Genomic DNA, 14,058 nt, shown 5'->3' on the forward strand with positions numbered 1-14,058 from the left:
ATCACAGTGGCCATATGTGCAGGAATTTTTGGCAGTGTGTGATTTCAGAGACACTGCCCCAAAAGCCATCAGAGCATCCAGGAATCCACATGCCAGGGGCGGAATGCTTTTTTAAGACTGCCTTTCCTGTCCCTAGCCAACACTAAAATAATCTAACACCACTGCCACTACGAGATCAGGAAAGTGGGGCTGTCCTATGCCTAACCTACAGATCATCAAAGTCCGAGGATGTAGGAGCCAAGAAAAGTCTGTGTAAAGGACAGCTGTCAGCTCAGGGGACAGGAAATTCCTCTGCACACTTCCTAGGTAGAGGGACAAAGGTCTAAGCCTGATCCCTTTGTTTCCCTACATGGCCAGCTCCAGCCTGTTGGGAGATCCCAGAGCCAAGCCTAAGGACAGCACAGGACCCACTGCCCATCACACCTCACAGAAAACCACGTGCCTTGCTGTCACCACCAGGCTGGCTCCAAGAGCCACAGTCCCTACCCTGTGCCCAGACAGAACTCCAGTCTTCGTGTTCCCGTGGACTAGGCCACTGAGGTTCCTGCAGAAGAGGAACAAGCAGCAAGAGCACGCTCTGAGTGACATGTGTAACTCAAGTGTGTGCATGTGTAAGGTCCTGAGTAACCCAGTTCAGGGACCTGGCAGACCCTGCAAGCCCTTGGTAGGTTCCCTGCCTCTGCTGTCTACTGCCATGGGTGTCAGGGCAGCTACTGTGTAGATACCCACCAAGGCCAAATGAACAAGAGATTTGTTTGCTCTTAAAAGGCCAGGTTCTTCACTCTTCTGGTTGGGGGAAAATTGAGGATCATGCTCACAGGGTAGAGATAACTCTAGAAGTTGCTCAGGAGAGTTTAACCCCTTCCCCTTCTCAAAGCCACCTTGCAAAGGATGCTGCCCCTAAACAACAGAGGTACTTGACAGAAAACACAGTTTAAAGTGGGGAGTGTAGTTCTCATGGTGTGGATAGAATTCCTGGGTGTTAATCCCCAGCATCCCCAACAAACCCCTCCCGTACCAACATTCAGCAAAGCACAACAGGAAGAAGACCCCACAACTCAAGCTGCTCCAGGAGGTTCTCTCTTATCTGAGATGCTTGGGACCAGCAAAGTTTCAGATTTTACTTATTTATTTATTAGGTATATGGATTTTTTTCTTTGCTTGCTTGAATATCTGTGTATCGATGGTATGTCTAGTGCTAATGAAAGCCAGAAAAGGGGGGAATTAGATGCCTTGGAACGATTATAAACTGATATGTAGTTGCTGGGCACTGAACCTAGATCCTCTGGAAGAGCAACAAGTGCTCTAATCACTGAGCCGTCTCTCCAGCCCCATGTTTCAGATTTTAGAGTTAACTGAATTTGGGAATATTGCAGACTTAACCAATTGAATAGCCCTAATCTGGAAATCTGAGATGTTTGAACACCATGTCACTATGCTGGTGCACAGCAATCTTCTGATAACTGTGCTCTTCCTGTGTGCCAGGCTCTGAGGACACAGCTGTGGCCACACACCAAGTCTTGCCCTATGAAATGGCATTCCCATCTGGAAGAAATAGACAACTGATATCCTATGCCCTCAGCATAGGACTGTGGTACATGCTGTTTCTTGCAGCTGCTCAGAAGGCCAGAACTGGCTACCCTAGTCCAGCCCACACAGCAGGCACTTTCCGAGGGCAGCGACTGTCCCCTGTCTGTAGAACACCCTCTACTGTGGCGTTCCTCACAGCACTCATGTTGACAGGAGAGAACCAGCCACCCTGGACCCTAGCTGTTTCTTCATCCCTAACGTGGAACTGCTGGATCAAGTTAACTTACCAATGTAAAGGTTAGAGTAGGGCTTGTCCTGCAGCAGGCCCTGGCACAGGGAGCCTCTGTGGAGGGATGGTAGAGATTAGAGGAAGTTCCTAGCTTCTTGTTTTCTCAGGTCTGCCTGAAGCTCCAGAAACCATCCCATGGCCCCCGTGGTCCACTTGCCCTCAAGATGGCCCTTTGAGGCCTCAACAGAACCTCCCATCTCCCTGCCACAGTGCTGCTCGCTCTTCCCATTCCTCCTGCTTGCCCAGAGAGTGAGGCCCATCAGATCCCTTCTGTAGAACACTCACAAGCTCCTATACAGTTCTGAGCCTGCCTCCACAGTCGGGGTAAGGCCATGAAGGGGCCTCTGTGCAAGCCTTACCTACCCCTTCTTAGAAAGTGAGGCGGGGCTGGAGATATGGCTCAGAGATGGCTGCTCTTTCCGGAGTCCAGGTTCAACTTCCAGCACCCACGTGGCAACTCACACCTGCCTGTAACTCTAGTTCCAAGGGGTTCAACATGCTCCTACAGACATACATGCAGGCAAAATGTCAGCACACAAAATAAAAATAAAGAAATCATTTACTTTTATTATTATTTTGTAATTTGCTGGACATGATGGCACAGACGTCTAAACCCAGGACTCAGGCAGCAGAAGCAGGAAAATCTTCGTGAATTTGAAGCCAGCCTGATCTACAAAGCGAGTTTCAGGACAGCCAGAGCTGTCCATTGAGATCTTTTCTCAAAATAAATTTAAATTTACTTTTATTTATGTGTATGTGTATCTGCTTGTCATGTGTATGCAGGTGCCCAACGAGGCCAGAAGAGGGCATCTGATCCCCTGGATGCCCAGAGTTACAGGCAGCTGTGAGCTGTCTGATACGTGTGCTGGGAAGTGAACCTGGGTCCTCTCCAAGAGCAAGTGCCCTTAACCACTACACTATCTCTCCAGGATCAGCAATGGGTGTGCACATGCCAGCCAACACGAATATCTCCAGTTCTGAGACTAGAGTACACTTGGCCTGCTCCAGACTGCAGGCTCAGGCCCAGGAGCCATGACGCGTGGCATGAAGGCTGTGAAAGTGATAGAAGGAAGCCATGGGACAGCCATGGGACCCTTGGGCTGGTCATGCTCTCTGCACTTCTGTCCCCACCTAGAAATGGAGCAGGACAGGGCACTTTTTGTCTTAAGCAACAGGATCTCTTCTGGTTCTGTCTTCCTATGTGGAGGCATGAGGGGAAGTGTGGTCTTGGGCATCCAACTTGAGGCTCAACACAGGCCAGGTAAGAGCTCTATCACTGGCCCATACCCAAATTAACAATTTTAAAGTGGCATCTAGGACATTCACAACATTGTACAACTACAGTTGCTACCTAGGTCCAAAACATTTTGTCATCCAAAAGGAAGCCCTGCACTCATCAAGCCCTTTCTCCTCAATCGCCCTTCTCCCGGACCGCAGTGACTGTAATCTGCCTTCACACCACAGGCTCTCTGGCCTGTGTTTCAGTGGACTCAATGAGCTCCTTTTCTTAGCATGAGGCCTGGGCAGAGCCTTTCTGTACACGGTGGTTTGCTCCTCCTCTCTGAGCTCACGCCCCTCATCCTCAGTTGATTTCAGGGACAACTCTTATTCTAGGCCCTTTCTTTTCAGTACCCATATCCTAAAATCAGTCTGGGGTGCGAGAAGTGGGGATCACTGCCACATGCATCCAGCCCACCTGATAGTCAAGGCAGGGGAGGCTGGGCCTGAGTGAAGCCTGAAGCAGGGGCCTCTGTAGGGGGAATGGCTCTCCACAGGCATCTGTCCTCACTTTCTCTCCTAAGCCTCGTGGGCTTCAGGTATGAGGAACTGGACAAATTTCCTCAAAAGCTGCCTAAGGAGGGGCAGCCACGGGAATAGTCAAACTCTTCTGTCCTTTAGAGAGAGCCAATATAACAGAGCCTCAAGCGGTCCAGGAAGATTCCAATGGTACATGTGGTCTCTCTCAGGCCAAGTGGCCCTCAGTGCAGAGAGGGAGTCCTCGCTGAGGACTCTGGTCCCTCTGGGGTTTGTAATGGCTGTTCCTGTCAGCATAGATCTGTTGGGGCACACTATATAAATAATTAACAAAACATCTGCCTTACTTCATAACACACCTTAGCTGACACAGCTTGTGGGCCTTCAGAGACTTTCCAACTTCATACCCAAACTGAGGGGCTCAGTGTCTTGCCTTGTCGTGAGTAGGTCAGAAAAAGACAAGCACAGATCTCTAAACTTTTCTTGAGATGCCATGAGGGCCATTCCAGCACTGAAACCCAGTCCCTTGCCAAACCACTGCTGTCTATTATGCCTAGCAAATGCTTTGTTTTTATTTTATGTGTCTGGGTGTTTTGCCTGCCTGTATGTCTGTCTGCACCATGTCTATGCCTGGTGCCTTTGGAGGCCAAAAGAAGGAGGCATCGGATCCCCTGAAATTGGAGTTATGGAGGTTATAAAGCTGCCATGTGGATGCTAGGAATGGAACCCAAGTCCTCTAGAAGAGCAGCCAGTGTTGTTAACCACTGACCCCTTCTCTTTCCAGCCACAAGGCTCACATTCTTAATTTGATTATGAATATCTGACCCTTCCAGGGCCTCCGTTTCCATTCTGTAAAATGTACAATAGATAGCTTCCAATCCCCAAAGTCTACCCTAAGCAACCTCTAGTGGTCATCTTCACCTGGGGCTCTGGTGAGCAGCTCTTTGTGGCCCTGTTAGTAACTGAAACAGGTCCCTAGAAGGTAACCATGTCCTCTTGCAGATTCTTAAAGGGCTGAAGGACAGAAAAGGTCCTGAGCAATTCCTGCTGTCTGCCAGCTGCACTAAGTGCAGTGGAAAAGGCAGCACCCCAGTAGCTTCTCCGACAACAGGGGGACCCAATGGGCAGTGGTGACACACCTTTAATTCCCTGCACTCGGGAGGCAAAGGCAGGCAGATCTCTGTGCATCTCTGTGCATCCTACAGATAGAGTGAGTTCCAGAACAGCCAGGGCTGCACAGAGAAACCCTGTCTTAAAAAACAAAACAGAACAGAACAGAACCAAACAAAAAGAATCCCTTTCTCCAGGGCCACCCTGACTTTAAAGTATGAGGGTTAAATAATTTGGGGAAAAGGCAGGCGCCTCAGGCTTCCCACAACAACTGCCCGCCCCTTCGCTGTCGGCATTCCTTCACACGCAGAGGAATTCTTTCTTTTCTATGAGGTCACCAGCACACAGAAGTCTAAGAGGGAAAGAACAGCTCCATGTGGGTCTTTGGAACTGAATGCATTTCGCCCCTCAGGGCCCAGCTCCAGGGATGGGGAACAAGGGGCTTGGGCAGGGGCAGTACAGTCCAAGAAACCTGCCTAGGAGACCAGCTCCTCAGCTGCCAGACCACGTGAGAAGCGCCTGTCTGTGTATGCGTGTGTGCTTGCGGGGGTGGGGGGGTGGGAGCCAAGATTTGGAAACAAGCGTCCCCTGCCTATGTGGGTCTGTATTTACATCCACACAGCAAGTCCTATGGAATGACAGATATCAAAATGCCAGATCACACTCTCAAGTTCTGGTTTCAAAGATTAACATCACAGGAAATTATACCACTAATGGATGTGCCCCAATAATCCTTCTTTCTGGACCTTGGGTCTGAGAAGGCTACAGGTTTGACCTGAATATGGATGGATTGTGTGTATGTCATAAAATTCAGACAGGAACAGGGAAGTGGCCGGTATCGGGTGTGTGTGTAGGGGGTGTTCTACTAACATTTTCCAAAAGAAAAAGAAAAAAAAAAGGATCCAGGTGGTGGTGCACGCCTTTAATCCCAGTACTCGGGAAGCAGAGGCAGGCAGAGCTCTGTGAGTTCCAGGCCAGCCTGGTCCACAGAGTGAGTTCTACACAGAGAAACTGTCTCAAAAACTGAAAGAAAAAGAGAGAGCAAGAAGGAAGGAAGGGAGGGAGGGAGGGAGGGAGGGAAGATTATCGTTATAGTGACAGAACTGAGACCATCCACTGCCTGCTAGAAAACTTTAAAACCCTTTACAGATGCCCAAACGGTCCTAAATGACATTTTGTTCCATGACCTCCCTGCTCCTTAGAGCCCCAGCTGGAAGAACTAGCAAAAAGGTTTGTGCACTTTACTGATTATGATATCAGCAAAACTAAATTAAATAAATAAAACCACAGAAACAAGGTCTAGTTTTACCTCTGCAAATTCACAGGCCAGACAGAGAGAATCTAGATCTATTATGTCACAGATTCAACACAATTCCCAGCAAAATCCCAGCAAAATTCTTCAAAGACCTTGAAAGAACGGTACTCAACTTCATATGGAAAAGCAAAAAACCTAGGATAACCAAAACAATCCTGTACAATAAAAGAACTTCTGGAGGCATCACAATCCCTGACTTCAAACTCTACTACAGAGCTACAGTACTGAAAACAGCCTGGTATTGGCATAAGAACAGACATGAGGACCAGTAGAACCGAATAGAAGACCCGGTTATCAATCCACACATCTTTGAGCACCTGATTTTTGACAAAGAAGCAAAAAAAATCAAATGGAAAAAAGAAAGCATATTTAATGCAAGATGTCTCTGTCATTTCTAGAGTCTGGAAGTTACTTATTTCTTGTTTGCTTGGGTAATATTAATCTTTCTGGAGTCTTTGATGGAGTTGAAGAATGGTTAATAGTTATAGTTTTCCTTAGTTATGATAATAGATGAAATAGATATAAATATTGTAACTATAATTCTTGCTTGATAACTGTTTTGTTATATGTAATTTTACTATGTTAAAGTTAAAGCCTTTCTTTTTTTGTTTAAACAGAAAAAGGGGAAATGATGGAGGAGGGTCATCTGTCTATGTGTTACTTTTATTGGTTAATAAAGAAACTGCCTTGGCCCTTTAATAGGACAGAAAATTAGGTAGGCGGAGTAGACAGAACAGAATTGTGGGAGAAAGAAAGCAGAGTCAGGCAGATGCCTCAGTCAGTCGCCATAGCTCTCCTCTCCGAGATGGACGCAGGTTAAGAATCTTCCTGATAAGCCACCACTTTGTGGTGCTACACAGATTACTAAATATGGGTTAAAGCAAGATGTGAGAATTAGCCAATAAGAGGCTGAAACTAATGGGTCAGGCAATGTTTAAATGAATACAGCTTCCGTGTAATTATTTCAGGTGTAAAGCTAGCCAGGTGGCAGGACGCAGCCCACTGCTCCTTCAACAGTACTGAAAACAGCCTGGTATTGGCATAAGAACAGACAGGAGGACCAGTGGAACCGAATAGAAGACCCGGTTATTAATCCACACATCTTTGAGCACCTGATTTTTGACAAAGGAGCAAAAAATACCAAATGGAAAAAAGAAAGCATATTTAACAAGTGGTGCTGGCATAACTGGATATCAACATGTAGAAGAATGAAAATAGATCCATACCTATCACCATGCACAAAACTCAAGTCCAAATGGATCAAAGGCTTCAACATAAAGCCAGCCACACTGAACCTTATAGAAGAGAAAGTGGGAAGTACACTTGAACACATTGGCACAGGGAACCACTTCCTAAACAGAACCCCAGCAGCACAGACACTAAGAGAAACAATTAATAAATGGGACCTCCTGAAACTGAAAAGCTTCTGTAAGGCAAAGGACACGGCCAACAAGACAAAACGACAGCCTACAGAATGGGAAAATATCTTCACTAACCTACATCAGACAGAGTTCTGAACTCCAAAATATACAAAGAACTCAAGAAATTGGTCACCAAAAGATCACATAATCCAATAAAAAAAATGGAGTAAAGACCTAAACAGAGAACTCTCAACAGAGGAATCTAAAATGGCTGAAAGACACTTAAGGAAATGTTCAACATCCTTAATCATGAGAGAAATGCAAATCAAAACAACTCTGAGATTGTATTTACACCTGAAAGAATGGCCAAGATCAAAAACACTGATGACAACTTATGCTGGAGAGGTTGTGGGGAAAAAGGAACACTTCTGCATTGCTGGTGGGAATGCAAGCTGGTACAACCCCTTTGGATGTCAGTGTGGTGATTTCTCAGAAAATTAGGAAACAACCTTCCTCAAGACCCAGTAATACCACTTTTGGGTATATATTCAAAGGATACTCAATCGTGCCACAAGGACATATGCTCAACTATGTTCATCCAGTTTTGTCATAGCCAGAACCTGGAAACAACCTAAATGCCCCTCCATCGAAGAATGGATAAGGAAAATGTGATACATTTACACAATGGAGTACTACACAGCAGAAAAAAATAATGACTGCTTGAATTTTGCAGGAAAATGGATAGAGCTAGAAAACATTATTTTGAGTGAGGTAACCCAGAAACAGAAAGACAATGATCACATGTACTCACTCATAGGTGGTTTTTAAACATAAAGCAAAGAAAGCCAGCCTACAAACCACAATCCCAGAGAATTTAGACAACAATGAGGACACTAAGAGAGACTTACATAGATCTAATCTACATGAGAAGTAGAAAGTAAATAAAGACAAGATCTCCTGAGTAAACTGGGAGCATGGGGACCTTGGGGGAGGGTTTATTTCATTTTATTTTTTTTTAAAGATTTATTTATTTAGTATGCATAGTGTTCTGCCTGCATGTGTGCCTATATGCCAGAAGAGGGCATTAGATCTCATTTTAGGTGGTTGTGAGCCACCATGTGGATGCTGGGAATTGAACTCATGATCTTTGGAAGAGCAGCCAATGCTCTTAACCTCTGAGCCATCTCTCCAGCCCTTGGGGGAGGGTTTCATGGGGGAGGGGATAAGCAGGGAGGGGAGCAGAGAAAAATGTAGGTAGAGCTCAGTAAATAGCAATAAAAAAAGAAATTAGAAAAAAAGATGTTATGTCACACCTTACATCGTATTGCACAGCACTTTGCAAATGTTCATCAATTTGCAGACATTCTTGAAAGGAGAAGAGATAACTATTAATGCTGGAAGACACGGAGCTGGGCAGGCACAGCTCAAACCACACAGTCCTCTCAAACACCAGAAACGGAAGTAAATGAGGAAGTGACTGGCAGACCCAGTCCTGAATGACAGATGACAGGAGCCTTTGTAGTTGTCCAGAATGAGAGTGAGGTCCTAAGGCAGCCTCGCTCCAACTCCTCACAAGGTCAGAGGATGGGCTTTTCCTGGGGCGGAGTCCAGTTAGGTCTCCAACAAAGGCTTAGAGGTACCAACCTGTATTTAGGATGTTTTTTAATTAATTAGTTTATTTAGATGGTGTTTTGTATAATCCTGGGTAGGCTGGTACTGAGGCTGGCCTGGAACTCAAAGCAATCCTCCTGCTTCAAGCCTTCCAAAGTGCTGGGATTATGATCATGAGCCACCATATGTAGGTTTAACCCTATCTAATCTTGAATGAGTCCTCTACCCTCACCTCCCAATTTGGTTCAACCTGAGAAGAGGAGGGAAATATTATTCTCCTTTTGACAATGATTTGGCCATCTATGGCACTTGGAAAGACTAGCCCCTTCACTCTGGTGGCTCAGTGGCCTTTGAGAAGACATCTCCCATCGTGCTGAAACCAAGCAAGCCCTGCCGAACCTGGCTGGTCATAAGTCAGCTTTACAGCATCCCAGAAGAGCACAACACAGTAAAGGTAGCTATGTGCCTTCAAGTTAAGAAGGCTGGCCCTAAGCCGGGCGGTGGTGGCGCACGCCTTTAATCCCAGCACTCAGGAGCAGAGGCACACCTTTAATCCCAGCACTCAGGAGGCAGAGGCAGGCAGATCTCTGAGTTCGAGGCCAGCCTGGTCTACAAGAGCTAGTTCCAGGACAGGCTCTAGAAACTACAGGGAAACCCTGTCTCGAAAAACCAAAAAAAAAAAAAAAAAAAAAAAAAAAAAAAGGCTGGCCCTAGAATCAGAGACAGGAGTTTAATCCTGACTTCATCATTTACCAGTTTATTAACTTACCTGAATATTGACTTTGCAAGTTCATGGGAAGACTACAGACTCTGTCAGAGCAAGTCTGGGTTCAATTCTGGGTCTACTGCATATCTAGTCTCTCCGTGTCCCGGTTTCTTCATCTATAGAATGGGCACCATGACAGTTCTCATCTTTACAGTGTTAATAAACATATAGGAAGATATAACTTCAAACTTGGTGCACCAAGGCCAGCACAGGGCATATGAGGGCCACTGGTCATGGCACTACTTTCTAAAAAGTACGCCAGCCAGTTCATCTCTCATAGTGTCTGTTTTCTCAACTGTATAATAGAGACAACGACCTCTGACTTATGGTAAACCCTAACTGAGTCCTCAGCGCCCAGGCTGTGCACCTTAGGAAGTGAAGGCTGGGCTCAATGGAAGAAGAAAAAACCTTGAAAGCAGGCAGGTGGCTCAGATTTTGGTTGCCACCCTCTCTCCGCTGGCCCCAGGAACACGTTTGATCTCTGTATGATTCAGACTCCTTGTGCACAAAACCAAAATCAGAATGGGATACCAGGAGAGTCAAGGACCCCCAGAACCATTCTCAGCACACAGTAGGTACGCCATCTCAGCACACAGTAGGTACTCCGTAAATGATTCAACCACATCTCTCTCCTCCTTCCTCACTCCACATGCCACCTGGGAAGACCAGGCTCTTCATTTCTAGAAACAGCTCTAAATCCTGCTCAGCTAGAGCTTAAGTCTGAGACTTGGATTTTCAGAGACAGCAAAATGATTTTTTAAGTCATTTCTGAAGCAGATGGGGCTCAGAGTCTCACAAACCACGGGGACCATTTTAAATCCCGGGCTTTTTCTTCTGGGAAGTTAAGCAAGAACCTTCCCAAATGTTTGCCGTGGGGCCCTCTGCCAGGGAGTGACTCACTCCTCCGCTCCCCACAGGCATATTTTATTTGGGGGTGGGGGATCCAGGGAGGGCCTGGCCCTGATGGGGGAGGGGAACAGTTCCAGCACATCCAGAAGGTGGGGATATTTTTTCCCCCAGTTTTCAGGACAAAGAGAAAAAAAGAACATGGGTCTTTTTTGCTTCCTTCCAGGTTTTGTCTGCTGAAAGACTATGTCCAAAGTTCACTGCTTAAGTTCCTCTTGTCGGAGTCAGGCACCCATTCAATGAAATTCTTCTCCCGTTAGCAACAGGGATTTTTAATGTGCCCCTTTACACAGACCAGACTACTGTAAGGACATTTTTCCCCTCAGAGAGTCAAGCTGCATTTTGCCCAGCAGAGAGAAGCTCAGACAGAAACTTTGTAAAGTTTGCTTTAAAGTAGTTAAAACTTTCAACTGAGATTTTCAACACATATAAACTGTCACTTAAAACCGCAAGGACAGCCCTTAGAGGACTTGTCCCAAGCATGCGGACACCCATTTGTTACTATCTCTGAGGCTCAGATAAATGGGGGGAATATGATTAACTTAGAGGGGCAGTCACAGAGAGCAAGTAACTGGGGCCCTGGGTCTCCCTAGGACCTAACCCCTAAGTATGGGAGGCAGCAGAGTCCAAATCTGGCCTAGCTGGAGACAGCCACGAACAAAGCCAGGGAACTCAGACGGATTTTGAAAACCTCAAGTCAAGTTCAGGGCAGCCCCATCCCCAGCCTGCGTGGCCATGCAGAGTCCTGCCAAGGCTGGACTGAGCGGCTTCCACCGGAGTCAGACCCTGGGCATCTGCGGGTCTGTCCCCGAGCCCCAGACTCACAAAATCCGGCCCTGCACGCATCCGGTAACCTCTCCGGGCAGGGTCAGCCGGCACATCACACACACACTGGCCTACAGTGTAGGGTGCTACACTGGTTCTTAAACACACACGTACGAAATTTGTACACTTTGGCCCGTGCACGTGTGCCCACATTCATTCAGGAACGTTCAGACACGTGGGCACATGTATTCCCTGGCACCCAAGGCAAACGCTCGACAAACAGATAAGCGGGAGCCTAGCCCATCCTCCCGCGCTGGTCCACCCCAAACTCACAGCCCAGGCCCCCGGTATGCACACGCACGCACTCCCGTGCAGCGGGGAGGACGGAGCCCAGTCGCCGACACCTCGGCCTCCTGCGGGCGTCCCCGCCGTCTTCTCGGGAACGCGCACGCGCCCACCGCCTCGGGCGACGGCCTCACGCCCTGGCCCGCGCCCCTCGCCCCTCGCCCGCCCCAGGCCACTCACCGACGCCGGTGGCACTCTCGGCAGCGGGTGGAGCGCGGGTCGCACGCGAGTTGGCGGCGCACGGCCGCAGCTAGTCCATCGGGTTCAGCCGCCGCTTCTGCGCGCGCCCGCATGCCCGCCCCTCCCCGCCACGGGACCGCGCCGCCCCCTGCGCCCGTGCGCGCGGCCGCCACGCAGGCTAAGGGGGCGCCGGGGGCGCGCTCCCAGACTTGGCGCTTGATCATCCGGCCCAGGTGGGGAGACTGAGGCCCAGACTCCAGGTCCTGGCCACTGAACCTCTCTACGCGGGCTCTAGACTTTTGAAATGCAGGTTCGAAGGGTAGCCAACCCGTGGACCCTTTCTCGTGCCCATGGGGTCCCATCAGCTGACATTGCTCCTATCTCAGCCCTAGCCCGACTGAAATTGACCTACCCAGAGAGGGCAGCTGGAGATGAAGCTCACTAGGTACAGTGCTTTCCTAATCTCAGCACCTGTAACCTCAGCTCTAGGGGAGCGTAGGCAGGAACGTGAGAGAGTCAAGGTCATTCTTGGCTTTATAGAAAATTCCAAGCCAGCCTGAGCTACAGGAAACACTGTCTAAAAAATAGTGCTTATTGTGTACAATAGTACAAATAGTGCTCAATATGGGTACAGAAGTAGACTCAAGAGCAAATCCAAGTCCCTGTCCCCGAAGCACCAGTGTCCCTGGGAACTCCAGGCCAGCCAGGCCAATGTGCTAACGTTTCTAGAAGGAGTAAATGAATCCACTGGGGGCCATTCAAATAACCCAGTGAGAACCTACCTGAATTTGATCCTCCAGACCCACAAAGTGGAAGGAAAGAACGGACTCCAACAAATTGTCTCTAACCTCCCCATGCCCTTCACATACATGCACATTGTATGGTGTGTGTTTAAAAAAAAAAAAAAGACAATCTATGAATACTTAACAACCCACTAGGATGTCCAAGTTTCTCTGGGGAGCAAAATAAGGAGAGTCCTACATCCCCTCAAGAGGGGATACTCCTGGATGGGACAGGCGTTGCTGCTTAAGCCAGAGCACCCCCAGGCACTGCTGGCTGGTCACAGGATGGCATCCTACTGAGTGTGCTTCAGCTACCTGCCCTACCTGAATCCTCAGCTATCAGGCTACAACGTATAGGGAGGAAAGGTTTCACGGCTGGCCCCTCTGCCTGCCTTGTGGGGTTCAGCCCCTGCGAGGAAGGCGTCATGCCTTGTGCCCATTTCTTATATGGCATTAATAAGGCTTGTGCCCAAAGTCCCCCAGGTGGTGAGTGAGTGAACTGGAAGCAGATGACAGATGTCTGGTTTCAGCACCTTATTGCTAGGCAACGTGGCTCTAGGATGCTGGTATAGGAAAGGTGTGGTTGCCAGCCCAGAGCAGCTATGCTAGTCACTGCCCCTGGAAGCAGGGAACTGACTCCAGCAAGTTGTCTCTGACTTCCACATATACACTGTGAATTGTGCCATGTTCCAGGTAGGAACCTGAGGCTCAGAGAAGTCAAACAAAAGGTCCTAGGTCACACAGCCAATGATGACCCTTAGAGGGAGGTCTGGCTACAAGCAAGCTGACTATGGCTAAGTGTTAAGAGACTCAGAGACCCAGTCCACAGACCTCTACACACACCCAGTCTGCTCCAGTAAGGTGAGCAGGAGGGTGGAGCTTCCAAAAGGCTCCTATTTTCTTCTCTTTGGCCCTGGACCGGGCAGATGGGTTGCAGACCCTGCTGACACGGTGTGGTATGAAGTCAAGTTCAGTCAGCTCTTCATGTTTCCTACAGCAGCCCCCATCTCTCTGCAGGGGAGGGGAGAGAAGGTACAAGGTTCCTCAGCTCCCGCCACTTTTGTTTTCAACTCACAGAAGTTTTTAGGGAGTCCCTAAATGAGTCACTACGAAGAGGTACTTGCAAAACTCCCCCCAAGATTTAGAGCAGCTGCCTCCCTATGCTCTAGGCTTGCCTGTGCCTCCCACTGCCAGCCACAACTAGGAATGTGGTCTCAGGGGCCGGCTCTGCGTCTGCCAGGGAGGCTTTCAGGATGAGGTGGTGCTGTTTCATTATTGCTCTGCAATAGAAGAAGAGAAACCATCTTGACTCTTCTTGGGGAAGCAGCCAGAATCTTCTGCTG

General features: G+C 48.3%; 1 protein-coding gene across 2 annotated transcripts in view; it reads right to left on the reverse strand.

Moving 5' to 3' along the window:
• The window catches only part of Nek6 (NIMA related kinase 6), a 74,173-nt gene extending 62,115 nt beyond the window's left edge, over window positions 1-12,058 (reverse strand). For both annotated transcript variants that reach the window (XM_038336436.1, XM_038336434.1), the window contains exon 1: window positions 11,934-12,058. The gene's annotated coding sequence lies outside the window, so the exon portion shown is untranslated. The remainder of the gene's footprint in view (window positions 1-11,933) is intronic.
• Window positions 12,059-14,058: the final 2,000 nt, after the last annotated feature.

The sequence above is a fragment of the Arvicola amphibius genome, chromosome 7 (assembly GCF_903992535.2).
Source record: "Arvicola amphibius chromosome 7, mArvAmp1.2, whole genome shotgun sequence".
Lineage (NCBI taxonomy): Eukaryota > Metazoa > Chordata > Mammalia > Rodentia > Cricetidae > Arvicola > Arvicola amphibius.